The following is a 25,947-nucleotide window of genomic DNA, read 5'->3' as shown; positions in this document are numbered from 1 at the left end:
ATTTCACCTTAAACCTGTCAGAATGGCTAAGATTAAAAATTCAGGAGACAACAGCTGTTGGCAAGGATGTGGAGAAAGAGGAACACTTCTCTACTGCTGGTGGGGTTGCAAATTGGTACAACCACTCTGGAAATCAGTCTAGCGGTTCCTCAGAAAACTGGGCATGTCACTTCCGAAGATCCTGCTATACCACTCCTGGGCATATACCCAGAGGATTTCCCAGCAGGTAATAAGGATACATGCTCCACTATGTTCATAACAGTCCTATTTATAATAGCCAGAACCTGCAAAGTACCCAGGTATCCCTCAACAGAAGAATGGATTCAAAAAATGTGGTATATATACACAATGGAGTACTATTCAGCCATTAGAAACTATCAATTCATGAAATTCTTAGACAAATGGATGAAGCTGGAGAACATCATACTAAGTGAGGTAACCAAGTCTCAAAAAATTCATTATGGTATGCACTCACTAATAATTGGATATTAGCCTAGAAATTTGGAATACCCAAAACATAATCCACACATCAAATGTTGTACAAGAAGAACGGAGAAGTGTCCTGGTTCTGGAAAGACTCAGTGTAGCAGTACAGGGCAAAACAAGAACAGGGAAGTGGGAAAGGGTGGATGGGAGAACAGGAGGACAGAAGGGGGCCTATGGGACTTCCGGAGAGTGCAGGACCAGAAAAGGGGAAATCATTTGAAATGTAAATAAAAAATATATCGAATAAAAACCAAAAAGAAAAGAGATAAAAAAATAACATCCTAAAATACAAAACCTTGGAGTTTAGGATAGAACATATGCTCTGAATTTTCTCAAATGAAATGTTATTGAATATTTTACACAATTTGTATGTTATATGTTAGTGCCCTATGGTGGTCAGATAGAACTTGTGTGATTAATCATCATATTTGTGAATAAGGAAATTCACTGATAATTATTTTAGTGAGGCTCCAAAGCACTAATCAAGAGAAAACAAAAATTGATGTAAAAAAACAACTAAAATTAAAATTTCCACATGATTCTCCATGGAATCCTCAGAATTCAGAAGATCATAGTGAAGGAAATGTAAAGATACCAAAGTATCTTAGTAAGTAAAAGTAAAGTTAAAAGATACCAAGAGATGCAAAAACAGGAAAAACCTGTATACTTGTAAAGAAATACTATGTTAGTTTTGAACAGTTTATACCAAAATTTACCACTTACAAATGTATATAAATAAATACTATAAATAGGAAATATTCAGTTCATAGGCAACAATACAGGAAATAGAAAATGAGAACATGAGAACATAATTAGCATCAACATAAAAGTAAACAATCAAGGTAAAATCAGAAATAGTTAATAGTAAATTTTCATGCATATGTTCATATAATCATATGTATATAATGTAATCATAAAGTATATATATATATATGTAACAATATTGTATATATATATATATAACTTTACACATAAAATAGACTTGTTTATTATATACTGAACATTTCAATAGTTTCTGTTTTGTGGTAGATCAGAGTACACTGGTGTTATTTGATTCTGGATATTCAATATTAGAAAAATAAAAGCAAAATCACATTTTCAAAGAAAACCACAGTTAAGTTGTCATATAATTCACAGTAGTTGTGAAATTCCTGGACAGTGAGAAACCCTTTTCAGTAAAGAAACCAACTTCAGAGAGTCATACAAAGGAAATGCTTTTAAGGCCTCAAAGCAGTAGCCCCATGGAACAAAAGCATGCATGGCCAGGGCTCTGTGTGATCTTCACATTGAAGCTCTCCTCTTTATAGCTTAGCAGATCAAATGTGATGAGCCACTCGTTACGCCACTTGTCACTAAATAAAGGGCTATGAGCTTTTACTTTCACAAGTCAAAGAACCAAATTGTTCTTCTTTTATAAGTACCACAGGGATTAAAGTTTGGTATTTTTAAGAAAAGGGCCATTTAGCAACCTCCTAACTCTCTGGCTATCAGTTATGCTTCCATGCAATTAGAGTTTCAGTAGAAAAGACTGCCTTAACATCACTTTACGTGGTTAGATTAATGTGTTATTTCACCCAGGCATTAAAACCTACAAATGATGAAATTCTGATACGAAAATATATACATAAGTACAACCAAATCTGTCTATTATCTCTGATTTTTAATCTGTCAAATGAACAAACCACACAAATATAGCCAAATGTGAAGTACATTCATGACATTAATATTTTTCCTTTTATGTATCTCTCTCCTTCCTTGCCCCATTGTGTACTTGGAATTCTTCATGATCCTTGAACCCTACATACATTCTGTATCTGAGGGACTTCATGCAGGTTTTATCCTTTGCTTATAACCTTCCATACCAAAATAATCTCATGCCCTAATCTTTTTTGTTTAATATTAATTTTTAAAATGCATTTCCTTTCAGTAAAATATTATCTATTAGATATTATATATCTAAAGGTTCATGTAGAGTTTGTAATTTCCTTTTCACCACTAATGGTGATCTTATTCCTGTCTTCCATCCTTCTCTCCAAAACATTTAGTTCCTTAATAGAATGACTACTTTACCTCTCTGGATACTGCTACATACATTTCTTTCAGTTCCCGAATGAAGCACGTTCCTGCTTTGAAGAAGTACTGTTGCCCATGTTAGCCTTTGTATAACACAACAACAACAACAAAAATAGCAGCAAAAATGAGTTTGAATAGAATTCTCTTGTAGTATACATTTTCATTGGAATAAGGACTTGTCCATGAAATATATGATACAGAGCCTACCTACTCCTGTGCTCAAGAAAAATTATGTGAAAATGTACAACATCATTAGTGTATAAAGGCCCATGACTCAAATACCTGCACTCAGATCACTGTAGGTTCAGAGCCATGTAAGTATATATAGCTAGTGCAAAGGCAAGTAGTGTTATGTGAACGCCATCACTAAAGAGCTTATTACTGCTGCACCTAGAAACATTTTGCTTAGATGAAATGAAAAATAGACATCTAAACATAATTTGAATTTGTAGGGATAATTAAGCTTAAAGTAAACTTAATTCGTTTATATATATATATTCATATATTTTTACAATATTGATTTATGGAATATTTTTAAAATAATTTACTAATTTTCAGGTACATAAGGGGAAAGTTATTTGACTCACATATAGAGTTAACCTTACTTGAAATGTACATTTTTGGTAGGAAAAATAATCAGCAAAATAGAGTTTCTAGATAATTGAAACAATTCAAAAATCTGTTGAATTTGGATAAATGAGTGTAAGTCAGAACATAAAGTATTATTGTAGGTATATGAGACTTAAATATTGAACTGTTCAACATTGCAACATAAAAATTTAATGATTTTCATTTTCAGTATATTTATCCTTTTCTTTGCACAGAATTAAAGCATGGAATATATTGTCACAGAGGTATTTATTTTAACAGAGACAATCACATTTTAAGTTCAACTCCAACACATTGGCAGTTATAAATTCCCCTGGGTCTTGAAACTGTTAAAAAAATTTTCTCCTGTTCTTACACTTTTCCATGAATCTATATATTGCAATTTCCTTTTAGAGGCTAATTAGAGAAGTAAGATTTACAAAGGCCCAGAAGTCAGATCAATGCTATAAGAACATTTCAATTTGTTTCACTAGGTCATATGAGTGAGTCATGATCAAGACTGAGAAAATTATAGTTGGAACTGTTTCTACTGGTAGATTAGCAGACCGGAGGTTGAAGCTTTGGATAAGCCACCGGACTAAAGTTAGCAAGTAGCGGGTCATTGAATGATATATAATCAAGGATGGGAAATGCAAATATTGACAAATGCAGAGATAAAACAAGTTCTCAAAAGAAATTACAGATGGGGTTCATTTTTTTCTCCAAATAATATTATGGTACTTAAATTATTATAGGCATACAGTATGATTCCTGTGAATTTTTGCTACAAAACAATGTAAAACGAACTTTAATTAAACCTAAGGTGGGGGTATTTTGTTATGAAAGATTTACATTTCCTTAGTTTTTCTTTCACTCCTGGTGTGCTCATACAAGACATGCTGAGATAACCCATGTTGTTGTTGGGTATTTTTATTATTTATTAAACCCTTATTCATGATTCTTTGACTGCATTTTCTACTCATAATTGCCCTTCAAAGGATGACCAATACATTTTTCTTACATAAATCATGCCTCTTATATCAAGAAACAAATTCTTAAAAAGAATTCTTGTTTTCTTATATTTTATTGAATTTAAATATAATTATAGCATTTTCCCTTTGCTTTCTGTCCTTGCACTTCTCCCATGTAATTTCCACTCCCTATCAAATTCCATTTCTTTTTCTTGAATTATTGTTGTTATATATATATATATATATATATATATATATATATATAATATATATATAAGCCTGTGTGTGTACATATTTACATATACATATATGCACATGCTATATGTATATATGTATAGACAATTAAGAATATACATGTAAAAGTACATATACATTTTATTATGCATATACTTATACATATACGTCATATATGTATACACACACACATACACACACACACATATATTTACAGTGATGAACAATCCTCTACCTAGAAAGGCAAGCAAGTATAATGCAGATGCCTCTCTTTATGGCAAGGTCTGAGAAGTTGTGTCTCCACATGGCAAAGACCTGTGGGTTATTAGTACAGAAACTCCTGACTTTTCACAAGGGAATACTTGGTTCACTTCTGCCTTGAATTTATATTTTTAACTTTGCTTTTTGAAGGTTTTATTTTCACTTTGTCTGTAGACTTTTCCCCAGAATTAGAAAAAGAAAGCTCAAATTTTGATTTATTCTTGTTTGTCTCTGAGGATTTTAGGAGTGAAATAGATCACTATTCCTCTGTCAACTCAAGGGCCTGATCTGGATGCATCAGCTAATATCTAGATGTTCTCTTCTAATGGGAACTTCATTTTTACAACAATTTGGCCACTAACCTGTCCCAAACAACAGTTAGTTGATTATCAAATGTTAAAAAGAAATTTCTGGACATTTGGTTCCAAGTGTTAATAGGTGATATTAAGGTAAACCAAGGAAGGATAGAAAAAAGACTCAGGCTACAAATTTGCTGAGAGCTCTGGGCTTGAGAGGAATTAGATCTCCTGAAGATGATGCAAGGAGATAGTAGGTGTTGATAATTAAATTAAAATTTTGTGAATATGTAACCTATTTACTCTTTATACTTCACCTGCAATTGCTGTCACACAAGGTGACAACGTTATCTACCAATGTGCTGGATTAGATATTAACTGCTTTTTTAAAGATATGTTTCTTGTTTATGCAGTTCATTGGTTAGCAAGAAACCACAAGGGTTGGAGTTGAGAAAAAAAGGAAAAAACATAGTTCACACATCGTCTTAGGAACTTCTTAAAAGAGATTGTACCTGTGAAAATGAATGTAAACCCTTGTCTACTGAAAATTAAAAATAGGTGTATAAATAAAGGTGTCCTCAGTTGTCTCATTGCAAGAGCAAATGAACTGAAACTTGATCCAAGTCTTCTTTTGCCTATTCCATACATCTTTCCTTGGGTTTTGAATTTTGCAGGGGCTACATTCTGGACACATGCACACACACACACACACACACACGCACACACACAGATATGTATGTATAATATGCACACATACACATATATATTAGTGTGTCTCTGTGTGTTTATCTATATATGTATATATGTATGTATATATATAGTATTCCCCTTAATGTCAATATGTATGCTGGTATTGTATTTGCTGAAGATTTGTTTAGACAACCACATTGTTGAGGGATCATGAAAGAAGTGCTTTCATCATTTCTATCAGAGACAATCTCACAGAAGATTCTTGGTTCTTTCATTCTTAGAATCTGTCTGCCTCTTCTTATGCAATATTCCCTGAACTTTGGCTACAGAAGTTACATTGTAGATGTATACATTGATGCAGGGCAGCTCACAATTATTTGCTTTCTAAATTTTGACAAGTTATACTTGTCTGACACATCTCTGTCTGGTAAAAATAGTTTATTTCCTATAGGATGAGAGGTATACTTCTATGAGAGCATAAGGTAATTTAAACATTATGATAGTTTAGTAAGCTGGAAGTAGGTTCTCTTCTGGGACCCATTAGCTTACTACCCAGTAGGGCCTTGGCTAGGTTGTCAATACCACACATTTCACTCCCACTCTGGATGCTTAAGTATATTTAGACAGCTATTGACTTCCTCCATGAAATGAGTGACAGCATTGCATCATTATAGGTATCTTGCTATGGTGACCATTGCATGTTTTATAGCTGATAGTTTAGTAGGAGTATTGATTTACTTCCTTCATTGGCATCAGCATTTCTCACACATTCAAATACTACTCATGGAAGATGATTTTGGTAGAAACAAAATGCATCTTGGATTCTATGAGTCATGTGTCCAAAGTGCATCATCAATACAAAAATTATTCATTAATAGAAAGTTACTTTCAAGTTCAAGGAAGCAAGAAAGGGCAACATTAATAGCCTATGTTGTTCTGGAAGTCTCTTATACTACCATGATCAGTAACTCAAAAGGTGTTTCCTCATGACTGATACGTGCGTTTTACTTAGTGGGACAGTAGCTCATAAAAAGAATATTATCAATGCAAAAGACCCAGGATAGATAAACAGTATTCAACAAAATGAATTATTTCATTTTGAAATTGAAATTCCAAGGTCTAATATATACTACAAAATATGGTAGTAAAATCAACACTTTACTAGTACAACATATGTGTGTTGATCAGTGAAGAAATAGAATACTCGAACATAAGTACACATCACTATAGTCATCTGATAGTTGCTAAAAGGTTGTAAAGATATATACTGAGAAAAGGTGTCATCTTAACAAATGGTGCTAGAAAAATTGATGTCTCAAGAATAATAATAAAAATAGGACTACATATGTCACTTTGCATAAAAACTAGCTACAACTGGATTAAAAACCTCAATGTTACTGAGAAACTTTTAGAAAGATGGTTTTATATGTGATATATATAATGTTATATTAAATATATATAATATATACATGATATATATATATATATATATATATATATATATATATATATATATATATATATATATATATGAAAGTTTGGAAATATGTCCTACTCTTACAGGAGGTCAACAGTTGACAAGTAGGACTTCAAAATATTAAAATATTCTGGCACAGGAAAAAAAAAGAAACGGAAGAAGGCTCACATAGTGGAAGAGAATCTCACCAGCTATACATCGAACAGAGGATAAGGATCTAGGCCCTATTCAAGAACTAAAGTGGCATTCAGTGAAATAAATGAACTAATTATTAATATGGTTTATAGTTAAAAACTGCTTGTTGTCAACAAAATAAATAAAATACCTCAAAATGTGTTAATCATCCACAGTAATTAGAAAATATCAAAATTAAAAAACCTTGAGATTTTATATTACCACCCTGAGAGTGACTGGATCAATAAAATGACCGAAAACAAATAATAATAAGGATGTATGGAAAGGGGGAGCATCAATCACTTGTGATGGAATAGAAAAACTGCAAAAAAAAAAAAACAATCTGCAAATCAGTGTGGACAACTCTCAAAAATTTCAAAATAAATGTCCTGTATGATCCAGCTTGGCATGTACAAAAGAACTCAAAATCCTACTCCACAGGTACTTCCTCAGCACTGTTCATTATTTTTCACATCAGGTAGAGAATAGAAACAATCTTAAAGCCCTTCAACTGATGATGTTTGGTTAAAATGTGGTACATACACACTATGAAATACTATTTACCTGTAAAGAAAAATGAAACGTGGGAGTAAATGAGTAAAACAACTGAAGATCACATTGAAGAAACCCAGACTCTTAAAGTCTAATCTCACAAGTTATCTATCACTTCAAATGCCTAGCTGCAAATGTACAGACACATAATAGTATGTGACCTGGAACATTTTTCAACCTTCCCATTGCTGTAATAACCCTTTAATACAGATTTTCATGTTGTGGTGATCACCAATTATTAAATTAGTTCAGTGCTACTTCATAACTGTAATTTTGCTATTGTATAGATCATAATGTAAGTATCTGTGTTTTCCAATGGTCTTGGGCTATGCTGTGAATGTGTGGTTCAATCCACTAAAGTGGTAGAGAAAAATGGAAGGGGCTGAGAATGGGTGGTCCTCGGTTATACAGAACCTTGGGATATAAAACATATCTAAGGAGGGGAAGAAAATCCTAGAGAGAAGACTGGCAGGATATAAATGTTGTAAAGGAGTATTCTAGGACAATGGGAGATTATAAATGTGGGGATTAAAGGAAGTTAACACAGAAGGAGAGCAAAAGGAATCAACACTAAATATATTTGCAAAAGCCATAAGGATTATTATTTTTATTTACTTAAATATTACATAAAATGAACATAAGTGCATATACACACAGACACACATGAGTAGTTTTAATGAACTTGTGTCATTTGAGCTGAAAATTTCTTGATGGTATTGTAATGTGAAAGTGAATCTAAGTTGATAATATCTTCTTTGTACAGTTACAACAGAAAAGACATATCTTATTATATTTATGTAAATTGAATATATAATATAAATATCTTTACAATGCTAAGATATATGAAAACTTTCTGGCCAAAGAAAACACACAGATGTTTCCTTGAGCATGAAACATGGGCCCTTACAACCAACTGCTTTTGTTCTTCATAGCTGTCATCTCTCCCTTTCCATCAGTTTATTTTCCTAGGAAGTAAAACCATAATGAAAGTAATACTGATAACATTGGCAATAGAGCTTAGCTGGGGTCAAACCTTCATTGCTCTCCCTGTGTAGTCATTATGTCAGACTTACAGTAGCTAATTTCAAAAACTAGAAGATTGCTTTAGAGCCACATTTGTGCAGATGGTGAAGTGCTTGTTCTCTTTCAGATGGCATCCCATGCTTGGCAATGCGACACAAGCTTTGTAGGTTTCTGTTGTGACTTCTCCTTAGTATTCAAATGTTTCTACATTCATTATCTGGAATAATTTTCCTTCAATTTAGCAGTAATTATTATCTGGTGTGTATTATGTGTTATGGATAATTGTTCAGCTCAAGACCCAGCTTGATGTCTGAATTTAAGCTCAATAATAATATAACTTTTCAAGACTAACAATGTGCTTTGTCATATCAGTAATTATTGATTTGACTTGCATCCTCAGGACAAGACAAATATAGAAAACAGATAAAACGATTTGTCCTCCTTTTGCCTGTAGTTCTAAAGTACCATCATGCATGTGATAAAGAAATGACTTTGAAGAAACAAGAATGAATATTGTAGCCACCTAGCATCATCAGTAAGTGGTCAGTCTTCTGGGAACAAACTAGCAATGCTTCATTTTCATAGACCAGATTTTATTTTTGCCTAATTTGTAAAAAGCTAATAAATGTGTTTTGCATTTACTAATTGATATATAAATAATAGAATTTGAAGAATTTCATAAATCTTATATGAAAAGATTTAGAGCAGACATTGTTTACATTTTTATGTATGAAAAGCTTTATTTATCTCATTTTAATATTAAGTATTTTCTTTATTTACATTGCAAATGTTGTCTAACTTCCCAAGTCCTTTCTGTAATCTCCACCCTGTCATCATGATCCCTTTGCTTCTAAGAGGGTATTCCTCAACCAACCCACCCACTCCGAACTCACCCCTCTAGCATCCCCCTTCTTTGTTGTAACAAGCTTCCATAGGACAAAACACCTCACTTCCCACTGATGCTGGATAATTATAAGGCAGTCTTCTGCTAAATGTCTGGAGCCATGGACCAACTCATGTATACTCTTTGGACAGTAGTATAGTCCCTGGGAGCACTGAGACATCCAGTAATCGATGCTGTTTTTCTTCCTGTGTGGTCATAATACCCTTCAGTCACTTCAGGCCTTTCCTTAACTCTTACATTGGGATCCTTGTCCTCAGTCCAATGGTTAGCTGTGAATATCTACATCAGTGTTAGTGAGGTGCTGATGGAGTCTCTCACAGGACAATCCTACTGGGCTCCTATTTGCAAGTACTTCTTGACATCAGCAATAGTGTTGGGAGTTAGGTAGCTGCAGAATGCCTGGATCCCAAAGTGGGGCAGTCTCTGGATAGCCTTTTGTTCAGTCTTTGCTCTGTTTACTGTCTATGCATTTCCTTTAGACAGGAACAATTCTGGGTTAAAGATTTTTAAGATGATGGATGCCTCCATCCCTCAAATTGGGGCCATGACAATCTACTGAAAGTTGTTTCCTCATGTTCTATCTCCTTGTTGTTGGGTATTTCAGCTAATGTCATTCCCATTGGGCCTTAGGTGCCTCCTGCATTCCTGACAACAGGGATACTCCACTGGTTCCCTCCCTTTATTCCTATCCCTGCTACATATTCCTAGTCATGCTCTTGGCCCTCTGGATTTCACTCCTGTCTCTTCCCATATCTGTTCCTATCCCCATTTTATCTTCCCCTTCCCCTTACAGGTGCCCAACTCCCTCTGCCTCCTCTGACTATTTTCTTCACCCTTCTCAGTGGGATTGAAGCATCCACATTTTGGCCTTCCTTCTTGTTAAGCTTCATATGATCAGTGCATTTTATCATGTGAATTGTGAACTTCTGGGCAAATATCTACTTTTCAGTGAGTACATACATCTTTTGTGCTCTGGGTTCCCTCTCTCAGGATGATATTTTCTAGTTCCATCCATTTTCCTGCAAAATCTGTGAAGTCATCATTTTCATCAGCTGACTAGTATCCCATTGTGTAAATGTAACACATTTTTATCCATTCCTCAATCAGGAGAGACATTTCATTGAAGGTTTTCTGCATTGTTTCAAGTTTCTGGTAATTACAAATAAACATAGTGAAGCCCAGGTCCTTATTAAATATTGAAATATCTTTTGATTATAAGCCCAATAGTAGCATAGCTGGGTCTTCAGGTAGAAATATTTCCAATTTTCTGGGGACCTTCCAGATTGATTTCTAAAATGGTTGTGCTAGCTTGCAGTCTCATAGGGGTAAAGCAGTGTTCTTTCTCTACATGCTTGCCAACATCTGCTGTCAACTGAATTTTTTATCTTAGCCATTCTGATTGCTCTGAGGTAGAATTTTGATTTGCTTTTCTCTGCTGACTAAGAACCAGGGGCTAATCTTTATATGCCTCTCAGTCATTTGATATTCCTCATTTGAGAATTTTATGTTTAGCTCTTCATCCCTTTTTTATTTGGGTTATTTGGTTCACTGGATTCTATCTACTTGAGCACTTTGTGAATTTTGATTGGATGCAGGGTCAGAAAAGATCTTTTCCAAATCTGTAGGTTGCCATTTTGTCCTATTCATAGTATCCTTTGCCTTGAAGAAGCATTTTAGTTTCAGGAGATCCCATTTGTCAGTTGTTGATCTTAGAGTCTGAGCCATTGGCATTCTGTTTGGGAAGTTTTCCATTGTGCTGATATGTTGAAGACTCCTTCCCACTTTGTCTTAGATTTAGCATATCTGGATTTATGGGGAAGTCCTTAATCCACTTTGATTTCCATGTACAAGGAGATAAAAGATGGATCATTTTGCATTTGTCTACATGCAGACCACAAGTTAGAACAGAAAAAAATGGAAAGATGCTTTTTTTTTCCTCTGAATAGTTTTGGCTTCTTTGTCAAAGGTCAAGTGACCATAGATTTGTGGGTTCATTTCTGGGTTATCAGTTCTATTCCATTGATCTACCTGTCTTTCTTTGTAAAAATACCATGCAGATCTTACTATTATTTCTCTGTAGTACATCTTGGGGTGAGGGATGGTGATTTTCCCCAAAGTTCTTTTATTATTGATTATTGTTCTCACTATCCTGTGTTTTTTGTTATTCCATATGAAGTTAAGAATTGCTCTTTCTATCTCTTTGGAGAGTTGAGTTAGAATTTTGATGGCAGATTGCCATCAAAATTTTGATATAGAATGCTTTTGGTAGGATAGCCATTTATATTATGACAATCTTAGAGATTCATTGCATGGGAGTTGTTTTTTTTTTTTTTAACCTCTTCTGAGGTCTTCTTTCGTAGAGTCCAGCTCATACATTCTAACAGTGGGTTCTCTGGAAGGAGAGATGGGTGTAGGAACAGGGGCAAGAGAAAACACATGGAGAGACACAAAAACACATGGCTTCTGGTTCAAGTCTCTATTCCTCTCTCCCAAGATACAAAGGCAGGCCAAGCCCCTCCCCTGAAGGCTGGAAACCGGTTCTTCTTGTTCTTCAATGAGGTGGGTGGATCAGGTTGCTGGCTGCTATTATTTTAGAACAGTGGGCAGGAGGAGGTCACAATTCCTCCCTTTTTATTAATTTTAAGAAAAACCAGTGGATAAATATATTCGTCAAAAAACGATGGGCATTAACCAGTGAGGGAAAATATTGGCCTTGACCCTCTTAAATATTAATTGATGTCCTTTTCAGGGGAGGGGAAATAGACTGCCTTATTATTTTAAAGAACAGTCTCTCAATGTCGACCCCTATGCAGCCAGGCTTACTTTCAGGGAAACTCAGAAGCAGGACATTTTCTTTTTCCCTTGCAGTGCCTCACCTCGCACCTCATAACTGGTGCCCATGTTTGTTTGATTAACAAACATTCATAGATCTGTGTTCTATGGAGCTCCATTTTAAGAGATCCACTGGTAAAGTAAATGTCTTGTGAATATGAGCTGGCTGGCTTTCATAGCAGCCCAACTTTGAGTCCTGGAAGCCATTGCTGTAGCAGCCCACCTTCAAGTGCTGTATCTGAAAGATACCTGCTTGAAACACAAAATAAGAGATTAAAAGGAAAAACTGTTTGGACTATTTCTCTGGAGGGCCCATGGTATTTAATTTGGCTGTAAATTATTAACTCAGGAATAAAATCTGGCTTGCAAATTAATGGCTAGAGGAAAAGCAGCCTACATTCCCAATATGGGAGAAGCAGCTCTAAGAACATTATTGAATTAGTTATACTTACCAGCTGATTCAGGGTCTCTATTTACCTATCATATCAATCTTTCTGGCAGCCATCGGGCTCCATCTTCTTTTTGAGAGAAAATATAAATAGAACATCTTCTCCATACTAAAACAGGATCTGGACCATTCCATGTATTAGTTAAAGTGTCCCGCCATTTAACCATGGCATAAGAATTAGAAGTGGCAAGTTGCCAATGGCGATCTGCTGTAGACTGACCTTTAGCATCAGTTTGCAAGAAATGCAAAACAAACAAATCAAAAGCAAGGCATGCTTTGGGTGATCTAGAAGGATAGAGTTTCCACGTTCTTTGTTTTAAAAAGCCAATTTTTAGGAGTACGATGTGCACACTCGACAATTCTTTGACCCGTTGGGTTATAAGAAATCCGAGTTTTATGTTTAAAACGAAATTCTTTACAAAACAAGATAAAGTTATTGCCAGTGTAGACTGGCCCCATTGTCTATCTTAATGACTTTGGGTTATCTCTTGGTATAAAAAGCTTGTGAACAATGACTGATTACATTTAGAGGCCTCTCTCGATGTAGAGAAATGAAAAGAAATCTTGGACAAGTATCAATGCAAACATGTATAAAGTTTAATTTTTCAATTTTGCATAGTGAGTTACATCCATTTGTCAAAAATGATTGGGCATAAGGCCACATGGATAAACCTATAAATGACAAGCTGGAGATAAGGAAAGGCAGTTAGGACATTGTTTTATAATCATTTTTGCTTGCTCCTCTGTGATTCCATATCAGAATATTAATGTATGCCTAGAAAGGTGGAACCTGTTATGATCATGTCTAGCCAATTTAACAGGTTCCAACATTAAAGCTTCTCTTATTAGAGCTCTGTCAATGCAATGATTGCCTTTAGCTATTGCTCCAGGAAGACTGAAGTGAGCTCGTATTTGGCCAATATAGAAGGGATTTCTTCTAGTAAGAATGATGTTTTGCAATAGTGAAAGCAAAGATCCTGATGGCATATTAAAATTAAGGCTTCTAATAAAAGGACAGATTCTACAGCATACAAGCTAATTGTAAAAAGATTAAAAGTATTATTTATAGGTTGAAAAACATTTAATACCATTGTCAGCTCTGCTCACTGAGCTGAGTCCAGGTGTTTCTATAACTACCTCTTGATTTTAAATAAGATATTTAGCTCTTCTGAAGGAAGAGCCATCTATGAAAATCAAAAGAGCATTATGAAGTGGCTGTAAAGATCATATTAGAAAATATAACCTCATGCATATCTAAAAAACATTATTAATCTATCTTGCAGATAACGGCCATGCCAATAAGTGAATTTAAAAATATATAAGCATAATTCAAATTATATGCATGGGGATACCATTTCCCCTCTCTTTTTCTTTTTTAAGAAGATATTGTTTTGTTTTGTTTTTAAAAAATATTTTATATTAACTTGTCTTTGAGGATAAGAAATCAAATTGTCAAAGATATCTCAAATGAATAACCTTTATTTATTAAATGGCCAGTTCAATTGTTTGTTCCAATCAAAGTTGGAAAACCAAGCATATACCATAACATAAGCAATAACTATGTAATTATAGAAAATAAACGTAGCATTCTCAGTTGGTTTTTGCTAGAGCAGTTGCAACTAGAATGCCCAAAAATGAATCATAGTTATATGCACATATTTTGATTTTCTAAATATGAAATATGAGTATCATTTATCTGTAAAAGTTGATTAAGTCCTCTAGAATCAACACCATAATGTGGTAGAAGTAGAAATTGAGGACATCGAGAACAAATCTTTATAATTTGATGTGCATAAAAATATAAAATTATCTTTTAAGCCATTACCCTTTTGATGATACAAACAATATGTTTGTATATCTGACTGTCTCTACATAGCCATCTGGGATACAGATTTTATGTGCCTTGCCCCAAGGGTCCTGTCCTGGCACCTTTTTAAAGATTTAATTATAAATAAGTATATTGTAGTTGTCTTTAGACACACCAGAAGAGGGCGTTAGATCTCACCATAGGTGGTTGTGAGCCACCATATGGTTGGAGGGATATAAACTCCCATGCTCCCTGAATGAGGGCCTAGCCTTTAATGGGCTTGGCCTTTAATGGCTCAGCCATCTCTCTAGGCTCACAACTATAAAATATAAGTATTTGGCTCCCAGCACCTATGGCTGTCTCTCCAGCCTTTGGATTAGCTTTCAAATATCTAAAGGACAGTCATTTAGAGAACACATCCTTTGAAATTTGAATTACATTTGTACAAACAATTGTAAAAATTAAGAATTAGCAGTATTAAAAATGGAACAATTTTAAGCAATTGTAAACCATAATATATATATATATAATATATCAATTGTAAACCATGATATATATATATATATATATATATATATATATATATATATATATATATATATATATATATATAATTAAAAGCTTGATTTTTTTAACATCTTAAAAATAGCTGCTATAGCACCCAAGTGCTGAAGCAGGGAAAACTTAAAGGAATAGATGTGTGATCTAATTATATAAACTTTACTCCCATAGTTGATATAATCTTCATGGGATGTATGTATAGAAATATAAAGCAAATTGTAACAACTTATATTTTGAATAACAATTATTAATTTTGCCTAAAAAGGCTTGCCATGTAATAGATCAACTATTAATAATAATTAATTTGATTGCTGCTTGAAGCAAGGAATAAACATTTTATTAGGCTCTTAAAATATTTCTTTAAAATATCTCTATAACATTCTAACAACACATCAATATTTTTATTGAAGGATGTAAAAAATTTTATTTCGAGGGCAAAAAATGTGTTTCTATATCAGCATTACTTTTGCCAAGGAATAGAGGTGAACATATATCATAAATAACTGTGGCAAGCTTAAGGAGATGTCTTAGCAAATTAATTTATTTTAATAAACTTTGAAAATTATTTATTAAAAAAAATTTTAAAACCCAAAAGCAAAGGTCTGTTTTTCTTTTTCTTTTCTTTTTTTTTATTCGATATATTTTTATTTACATTTCAAATGATTTTCCCTTTTATAGAACCCACTCCCCGAAAGTCCCATCAGCCCCCTTCCCTCCCCCTGTTCTCCCACCCACCCCTTCCCACTTCCCTGTTCTGGTTTTGCCCTATACTGCTTCACTGAGTCTTTCCAGAACAAGGGGCCACTCCTCCTTTCTTCTTGTACCTCATTTGATGTGTGGATTATGTTTTGGGTATTCCAATTTTCTAGGTTACTATCCACTTATTAGTGAATGCATACCATGATTGATCTTTTGAGACTGGGTTACCTCACTTAGTATGATGTTCTCCAGCTCCAACCATTTGCCTAAGAATTTCATGAATTCATTGCTTCTAATGGCTGAATAGTACCCCATTGTGTATATATACCACATTTTTTTGCATCCACTCTTCTGTTGAGGGATACCTGGGTTCTTTCCAGCTTCTGGCAATTATAAATAGGGCTGCTATGAACATAGTGGAACATGTATCCTTATTACAAGCTGGGGAATCTTCTGGGTATATGCCCAGGAGTGGTATAGCAGGATCTTCTGGAAATAAGGTGCCCAGTTTTTGGAGGAACCTCCAGACTGATTTCAAGAGTGATTGTACCAATTTGCAACCCACGAGCACTGAAGGAGTGTTCCTCTTTCTCCACATCCTCGCCAACATCTGCTGTCTCCTGAATTTTTAATCTTAGCCATTCTGACTTGTGTAAGGTGCAATCTCAGGGTTGTTTTGATTTGCATTTCCCTAATGACTAATGAAGTTGAGCATTTTTTTAAGATGCTTCTCTGCCATCTGTAGTTCTTCAGGTGAAAATTCTTTGTTTAACTCTGTACTCCATTTTTTTTTATTCGATATAATTTATTTACATTTCAAATGATTTCCCCTTTTCTAGCCCCCCCACTCCCCGAAAGTCCCGCAAACCCCCTTCTCTTCCCCTGTCCTCCCACCCACCCCTTCCCACTTCCCCGTTCTGGTTTTGCTGAATACTGTTTCACTGAGTCTTTCCAGAACCAGGGGCCACTCCTCCTTTCTTCTTGTACCTCATTTGATGTGTGGATTATGTTTTGGGTATTCCAGTTTTCTAGGTTAATATCCACTTATTAGTGAGTGCATACCATGATTCACCTTTTGAGTCTGGGTTACCTCACTTAGTATGATATTCTCTAGCTCCATCCATTTGCCTAAGAATTTCATGAATTCATTGTTTCTAATGGCTGAATAGTACTCCATTGTGTAGATATACCACATTTTTTGCATCCACTCTTCTGTTGAGGGATACCTGGGTTCTTTCCAGCATCTGGCAATTACAAATAGGGCTGCTATGAACATAGTAGAACATGTATCCTTATTACATGGTGGGGAGTCTTCTGGGTATATGCCCAGGAGTGGTATAGCAGGATCTTCTGGAAGTAAGGTGCCCAGTTTTCTGAGGAACCGCCAGACTGATTTCCAGAGTGGTTGTACCAATTTGCAACCCCACCAGCAGTGGAGGAGTGTTCCTCTTTCTCCACACCCTCTCCAACACCTGCTGTCTCCTGAATTTTTAATCTTAGCCATTCTGACTGGTGTAAGATGAAATCTTAGGGTTGTTTTGATTTGCATTTCCCTAATGACTAATGAAGTTGAGCATTTTTTAAGATGCTTCTCCGCCATCTGAAGTTCTTCAGATGAGAATTCTTTGTTTAACTCTGTACCCCATTTTTTAATAGGGTTGTTTGGTTTTCTGGAGTCTAACTTCTTGAGTTAATTCTGTACTCCATTTTTTAATAGAGTTATTTGGTTTCCTGGAGTCTAGCTTCTTGAGTCCTTTATATATATTGGATATTAGCCCTCTATCTGATGTAGGGTTGGTGAAGATCTTTTCCCAATTTGTTGGTTGCCGATTTGTCCTTTTGATGGTGTCCTTTGCGTTACAGAAACTTTGTACTTTTATGAGGTCCCATTTGTCAATTCTTGATCTTAGAGCATAAGCTATTGGTGTTCTGTTTAGGAACTTTCACCCTGTACTGATGTCCTCAAGGGTCTTCCCCAGTTTCTTTTCTATTAGCTTCAGAGTGTCTGGCTTTATGTGGAGGTCCTTGATCCATTTGGAGTTGAGCTTAGTACTAGGAGACAAGGATGGATCAATTTGCATTCTTGTGCATGCTGACCTCCAGTTGAACCAGCACCATTTTTTGAAAAGGCTATCTTTTTTCCATTGCATGTTTTCATCTCCTTTGTTGAGGATCAAGTGGCCATAGGTGTGAGGGTTCATTTCTGGATCATCAATCCTATTCCATTGATCCGCCTGCTTGTCACTGTCCCAATACCATGCAGTTTTAAACACTCTTTGTCTGTAGTATTGCTTGAGGTAAGGGATACTGATACCCCCAGAATTTCTTTTATTGTTGAGAATAGTTTTAGCTATCCTGGGATTTTTGTTATTGCAGATGAATTTGAGGATTGCTCTTTCTAACTCTGTGAAAAATTGAGTTGGGATTTTGATGGGTATTGCGTTGAATCTCTATATTGCTTTTGGCAAAATGGCCATTTTAACTGTATTAATCCTGCCAATCCCTGAGCATGGGAGGTTTTTCCATTTTTTGAGGTCTTCTTCTATTTCCTTCTTCATAGTCTTGAAGTTCTTGTCATAAAGATCTTTCACATGTTTGGAAAGAGTCACCCCAAGGTACTTTATACTGTTTGAGGCTATTATGAAGGGTTTCATTTCCCTAATTTCTTTCTCAGCTCACTTATCCTTTGAGTATAGGAAGGCTACTGATTTGCTTGAGTTGATTTTATAACCTGCCACTTTGCTGAAGTTGTTTATCAGCTGTAGGAGTTCTCTAGTGGGGTTTTTTGGGTCACTTAGACTATCATATCATCTGCAAATAATGATAGTTTGAGTTTTTCCTTTCCAATTTGTATCCCTTTGACCTCCTTATGTTGTCTAATTGCTTGAGCTAGTACCTCAAGTACAATATTGAAAAGATAAGGAGAAAGGGGGCAGCCCTGTCTAGTCCCTGATTTTAGTGGGATTGCTTCAAGTTTCTCTCCATTTAGTTTGATGCTGGCTACTGGTTTGCTGTATATTGCTTTTACTATGTTTAGGTATGAACCTTGAATTCCTGTTCTTTCCAAGACTTTAAGCATGAAAGGATGCTGAATTTTGCCAAATGGTTTTTCAGCATCCAATGAAATGACCATGTGGTTTTTTTCTTTGAGTTTGTTTAAGTAGTGGACTGCTTTGATGAATTTCCATATATTGAACCAACCCTGCATCCCTGGAATAAAGCCTACTTGATCATGGTGAATTATCATTTTTATGTGTTCTTGGATTCGGTTGGCAAGAATTTTATTGAGTATTTTTACATCGATGTTCATAAGGGAAATTAGTCTGAAGTTCTCTTTCTTTGTTGGATCTTTGTGTGGTTTTGATATCAGCGTAATTGTGGCTTCGTAGGAGGAATTGGGTACTGTTCCTTCTGTTTCTATTTTGTGGAATAGTTTGAAGAGTGTTGGTGTTAGGTCTTCTTTGAAGGTCTGACAGAATTCTGCACTGAAACCATCTGGTCCTGTGCTTTTTTTGGTTGGAAGACTTTTTATGACCCCTTCTATTTCTTTAGGGGTTATGGGACTGTTTAGATGATCTATTTGGTCCTGATTTAATTTTGGTATTTGGTATCTGTCAAGGAAATTGTCCATTTCCTCCAGATTCTCCAGTTGTGTTGAGTATAGGCTTTTGTAGTAGGATCTGATGATTTTTTGGATTTCCTCACTTTCTGTGGTTATATCCCCATTTTCATTTCTAATTTTGTTAATTTGGATACTTTCTCTGTGCCCATGGTCAGTCTGGCTAAGGGTTTATCTATCTTGTTGATTTTATCAAAGAACCAGGTCCTGGATTCGTTGATTCTTTGTATGGTTCTCTTTGTTTCCACTGATTGATTTCAGCCCTGAGTTTGATGATTTCCTGTCTTCTACTCCTCCTGGGTGAATTGGATTCTCTTTGTTTCAGGGCTTTCAGGTGTGTCGTTAAGCTGCTAGTGTATGCTCTTTCCATTTTCTTTTTGGAGGCACTCATGGCTATGAGTTTCCCTCTTAGCAATGCTTTCATTGTGTCCTAAAGATTTGGGTATATTGTGCCTTCATTTTCATTAAATTCTCTTTAATTAAAAAGTCTCTGATTTCTTTCTTTATTTCTTATTTGCCCAAGGTGTCATTGAGTAGAGTATTGTTCAGCCTCCATGTGTATGTGGGCTTTCTGTTGTTTTTGTTGCTATTGAAAACCATTCTTACACCATAGTGATCTGATAGGAGGCATGGGATTAGTTTGATCTTCTTGTATTTGTTGAGGTCTGTCTTATGACCAATTATATGGTTGATTTTGGAAAAGGTACCATGATGTGCTGAGAAAAAGGTATATTCTTTTGCTTTAGGATGAAATGTTCTATAAATATCAGTCAAATCCAATTGGTCCAAAGCTTCAATTAGTTTTACTGTGTCCATGTTTTGTTTCTGTTTTCCTGATCGGTCCATTGAGGAGAGTGGAGTGTTGAAGTCCCCCACAATTATTGTGTTAGGTGAAATGTGTGCTTTGAGCTTTAGTAAAGTTTCTTTTACGAATGAGGGTGCCCTTGCATTTGGCGCATAGATGTTCAAAATTGAAATTTCTTGGTGGATTTTTGCTTTGACCAGGAAAAAGTGTCACTCAGTGTCTCTTTTGATGACTTTAGGTTGAAAGTCAATTTTATCTGATATTAGAATGGCTACTCCGGCTCGTTTCCAGAGACCATTGGCTTGTAAAATTGTCTTCCAGCCTTTTACTCTAAGGTAGTTTTTGACTTTGACATTTAGGTGTGTTTCCTGTATGCAGAAAAATGTTGGGTCCTGTTTACTTATCCATTCTGTTAGTCTATGTCTTTTTATTGGGGAATTGAGTCCATTGATGTTAAGAGATATTAAGGAATAGTGATTATTACTTCCTGTCATTTTTGATGTTATTTTTATATTTGAGTGGTTATCTTCTTTTGGGTTTGATGAAGGAAGGTAACTATCTTGCTTTTTCCAGTGTGTAGTTTCCCTCCTTGTATTGGAGTTTTCCTCCTATTATTCTTTGCAGAGCTGGGTTTGTGGTAAAATATTGTGTAAATTTGGTTTTGTCTTGGTTTCTCCATCTATTGTGATTGAGAGTTTTGCTGGGTATAGTAGTCTTGGCTGGCATTTATGTTCTCTTAGAGTCTGTATGAGATCTGCCCAGGATCTTCTAGCTTTCATGGTCTCTGGTGAGAAGTCTGGTGTGATTCTGATAGGTCTTCCTTTCTATGTTACTTGACCTTTTTCTCTTACTGCCTTTAATATTCTTTCTTTGTTTAGTGCATTTGGGGTTTTAATTATTATGTGGCAAGAGGTATTTCTGCTCAGGTTCAGTCTGTTTGGAGTTCTGTAGGCTTCTTGTATATTCATAGGCATCTTTCTCTTTAAGTTGGCAAAGTTTTCTTCCACAATTTTGTTGAAGATATTCGCTGGCCCTTTCAGGTGTAAATCTTCATTCTCATCTATACATATAATCCTTAGGTTTGGTCTTCTCATTGTATCCTGGATTTCCTGGATGTTCTGGGATACAAGCTTTTTGCATTTTGATTTTTCTTTGACTGTTGAGTCAATGGTTTCTATGGTATCTTCGGCATCTGACATTATTCTACCATCTCTTGTATTCTGTTGTTTATATTTACATCTATGGCCCCTGATTTCTTCTTAAGGTTTTCTATCTCCAAAGTTGTCTCACTTTGTGATTTCTTAGTTGTTTCTACTTCTGTTTTTAGATCCAGGATGGTTTTGCACAGTTCTGTCATTTGTTTGTTTGTGTTTTCCTGAAATTCTTTAAGAGATTTTTCTGTTTCCTCTTTCATGACTTCTGCCTCTTGACTCAAGTTCTCCTGCATTTCTTTAAGTTTCTTTTTGCGTTTCTTGACCAGTGATTTTAAATCCAAATCTTGTTTCTCTGGTGTGTTGGTATAACCAGGACTTGATGATGTTGGAAAGTTTGGTTCAGATGCTACCATATTGCCTAGAATCCTGTTAGTAGCGTTCCTGCGTTTGCCCTTTGCCATCTTGTTCTCTGGAGTTAGTTGGTCTTGTCTCTGGCTGGTGTTTGAGCCTCCTGAGGGACTCGGGACTATATCTGAAACACTGGATGGCTGGGTTTCCCCTATAGCAGATTGCTAATGTGCTGTCCTCCTCTTGGGTGCCCTTGCAGCCCTAGTGTGCTTTGCCCCAGATTGTGTCTGTGAACCAGATGGTGCCTGTTTGCTCCTTCAGGGAGTACTGAATGGTGTATGCTGCAGGGACCTTTTCTGTGTGCTGATCACTCTGCTGGGCAGCCAATCTCCCAACCCTGTTGGTGCACACAAGGCTAGCCTAGCTGCTCAGGCCCTGAGTCTATGCAAAACCCTGGGAGGCCAAGGTCCGAGCAAAGTTCCCCTCAGGCTATAACTGTTAATTGGGTCTGTCAGGTGGCCAGGATGGCAGGCGTGCTCCTCAGCTCCCTGAAAGTGCTGGGAGAGTTTGCTGGGCTAACAACCTCCTGGCTGGGTTGACACACAGATGACCCACCGAGCAGCCCAGTTCTTGGGGTGAGTCCAGGGCCTGTTGGGGCCTAGACTCCCGCTTTGTTAGCCTCGGGCTATACCTGTTAGCTGGCTTTGCCTGCTAGAGCTCTCTTGCGTTCTGTAGGCAAAATGGCAGCGAGCGCACCCAGGCAAACAACCTCCTGGCTGTGTTGGCACCCCAATGGCCCCCTGAACAGCCCAGGGCCTGGGTGCAGGGCAATGCCTGTCAGGCTTAGACCCCTGCGATGTTGGCCTCGGATTATATTTGTGTACCTCAGTCTGTTTGATCTCTCTGGAGTCTGAGAACCAAGATGGAGGCGAGTCTCGTAACTGGTGGGAGGCAGAGTTCTGAAGTGGCTTCTGTGAGGTGAAAGGCACTGTAAATCCGCTGCTGCTTGCAGCCCGGCTAGTCAGTGTTGGCCAGTGGTTGTGGGCTCAGGGCCTGCATGAACCCTGTCACCTTGGTTTCACTGCTGATGGCCCTTCAGCTGGACCAGCCACTGCTGCCGCCACGACCGCTGCCACAAGGTCTGTTTTTTATAAACAAAACATTTTTATAAACAAATATTTTTATACAACAAAAGAAATTTCTATAAATAAAATATATTAAAAAATCTAAGATCTCAGCTTCTTGTATTGAAGCAGAGACAAAACACTCCTTCTCATGTAATTTGGTTGCTAGGTGCAGCTTGGAAAACCTATGGCCCCTGGCTTGGCACACAGGGAGGAAACAGCAAAGGAGACACCTCCCTCCAGCTGTCCCACAGGAAAACTGAGTCCCTCCCTCCTGTTGTCCCACTGAAAAACTGAGTCTCTCAGGCCCTGCCCTGAGGCCACTTGGCTGAAGTACAGAGTCATAGCTGCTGCCCCAGGCCTGGTGCTGAGGCCATGCCATGCTGCATTGTGCTCCTCTGCTGCAGCTGCTGCTGCCCGGGTCCCTGTCCTGTGGCCCGCGGAGTTTTGGTCTCCCTCCAAGCCCCACTTTGCTCTTCCTGCAGCACTTGGTCCCAGCTGGGAGCAATGCTGAGTAACTTTGTGGTGCTTGCACTCTGCCTCCCTGCACTCTGCCTCCCAAGTGCTGGGATTAAAGGCGTGTGCCACCATTGCCAGCAGCTGCCCACAGCTTTATATCAGCCTGCTACCTGCTCAAGAGGCCCCAGCAGATGAAATTTTCACTGATTTTTATTTTTTAAACATGAAACAGACACTCATTCACACAAAACACAGGCAAATAAACATACACGTGGACAGACAATCGGTGCACTTAAGACATAGAAATTGAATCGTGCCTGCAATGTAACTAAATCTATTTTCCTTTTCCTCCTCTTCCTTCATGTTTCTAGAAATTTTTTGTTTGCTTTTTGTTTTTTACACTTTTTATTTTGTTTTATAAAATTTATGCCCTATTTCTCTTGCCTGATGCAGTTCTTTGACTGTGGACAAATGCCTAACTAAATTAATTCCCTGTTCCATTTCGTTGTCACACCCTAGCTGATCTTAGTGCTGGGCCTGCACTAATTCAGTTTAGCCTGTATCTCTATGTACTCCTTTAGCAACATCCATTAGAAATAAATGACATTGTTAGTGATAAATTAATATCCTGTTGCTTACCGTACTGCATACTTAAACTTTTTTACCTTTTTCCATGGAGCTCCATTCAGACAACATACCTCATTCTGCCTCTCTGTTTCCAGTTATCCACATTGGGTGCCATATGTAAAGTCCAGCTCATACTTTCTAACAGTGGGTTCTCTGGAAGGAGAGATGGGTATAGGAACAGGGGCAAGAGAAAACACATGGAGAGACACAAAAACACATGGCTTCTGGTTCAAGTCTCCATCTTTAATCCCTCTCTCCCAAGATACAAAGGCAGGCCAAGCCCCTCCCCGGAAGGCTGGAAACCAGTTCTTCTTGTTCTTCAATGAGGTGGGTGGATCAGGTTGCTGGCTGCTATTCTTTTAGAACAGTGTGCAGGAGGACAGAAAAAAAAATGAGAAAGATACTTTCTTTTTTTCCTCTGAATAGTTTTGACTTCTTTGTCAAAGTTCAAGTGACCATAGATTTGTGGCTTCATTTCTGGGTTATCAGTTCTATTCCATTGATCTACCTGTCTGTCTCTGTAAAAATACCATGCAGATTTTACTATTATTTCTCCGTAGTACATCTTGGGGTCAGGGATGGTGATTCTCCCCAAAGTTCTTTTATTATTGATTATTGTTTTCACTATCCTCTGTTTTTTGTTATTCCACATGAAGTTAAGAATTGTTCTATCTCTTTGGAGAGTTGAGTTAGAATTTTGATGGCAGATTGCCATCAAAATTTTGATGTAGAATGCTTTTGGTAGGATAGCCATTTATATTATGCTAATCTAAGTGATTCATTGCATGGGAGTTTTCTTTTACCTCTTCTGAGGTCTTTGACTCCTTTTTTCAGAGACTTGAAATTCTTGTCACTGGCTAGTTTAGAGTTACACCAGCATTTTATATTATGTGTGAATGTTGTCAAGGGTATTGTTTTCCTAATTTCTTTCTCAGCACATTTGTTCTGTGAGAAGAAAAGGGCTACCAATTTGTTTGCATTAATTTTTTATCTATCCTTTTTCCCAAAGTTGTTTATCAACTAACAGTAGTTCTCTGGTAGAATTTTTGGGATATCTTAACTAAAGTATCTTGTCATCCACAAGTAGTCTTACCTTGTTTTTCCTTTCCAGTTTGTATCCATTTGACCTAATTTTGCTGTCCACTTGCTATAGCTAGAACTTTGAGTACTATATTCAATAAGTAGGGAGAGGGTGGGTATCCTTGCCCAAGGATTTTAGTGTGATTGTATCAAGTTTTGCTCCATTTAATTCAATGTTTAGGGTGTGCCTTGAATTATAGATCATTATAAGTCTTTTAACATGAACGTGTGTTGTATTTTGTCAAAGGCTTTTTCAGCATGTGAGTTTTTTCCTTTAAGTTTGTTTATACAGTAGATTACATTGATGTATTTCCATATATTGAACCATCTTTGTATCCCAAGTAGGGATGAAACCTACTTGATAATGATGAATGGTGGTTTCTTGGATGTGTTCTTGGATATGATTTTTAATAATTTTAATGTGTATTTTTGTATGAATATTCATGATGGAAATTGGTTGAAGTTTGCTTTCTTTTTAGGTCTTTTTGTGGTTTCAGTATCAGTTTAGCTGTGGCATCAGAGGATGAATTAGGTTGTTTTTCTTATCTTTCTACTTAATGGAATTATTTGAGAAGCATTGGTATTAGGTCTTCTTTGAAGGTCTGATAGAATGCTGCACAAAGCCCATCTTTCCTTGGGCTTTTTGTTGTTGTTG

The sequence above is a fragment of the Apodemus sylvaticus genome, chromosome 8 (genome assembly GCF_947179515.1).
Source record: "Apodemus sylvaticus chromosome 8, mApoSyl1.1, whole genome shotgun sequence".
Classification (NCBI taxonomy): Eukaryota; Metazoa; Chordata; class Mammalia; order Rodentia; family Muridae; genus Apodemus; species Apodemus sylvaticus.
The sequence above is the reverse complement of the archived record's forward strand: the minus strand, read 5'-3'. Positions refer to the sequence as shown.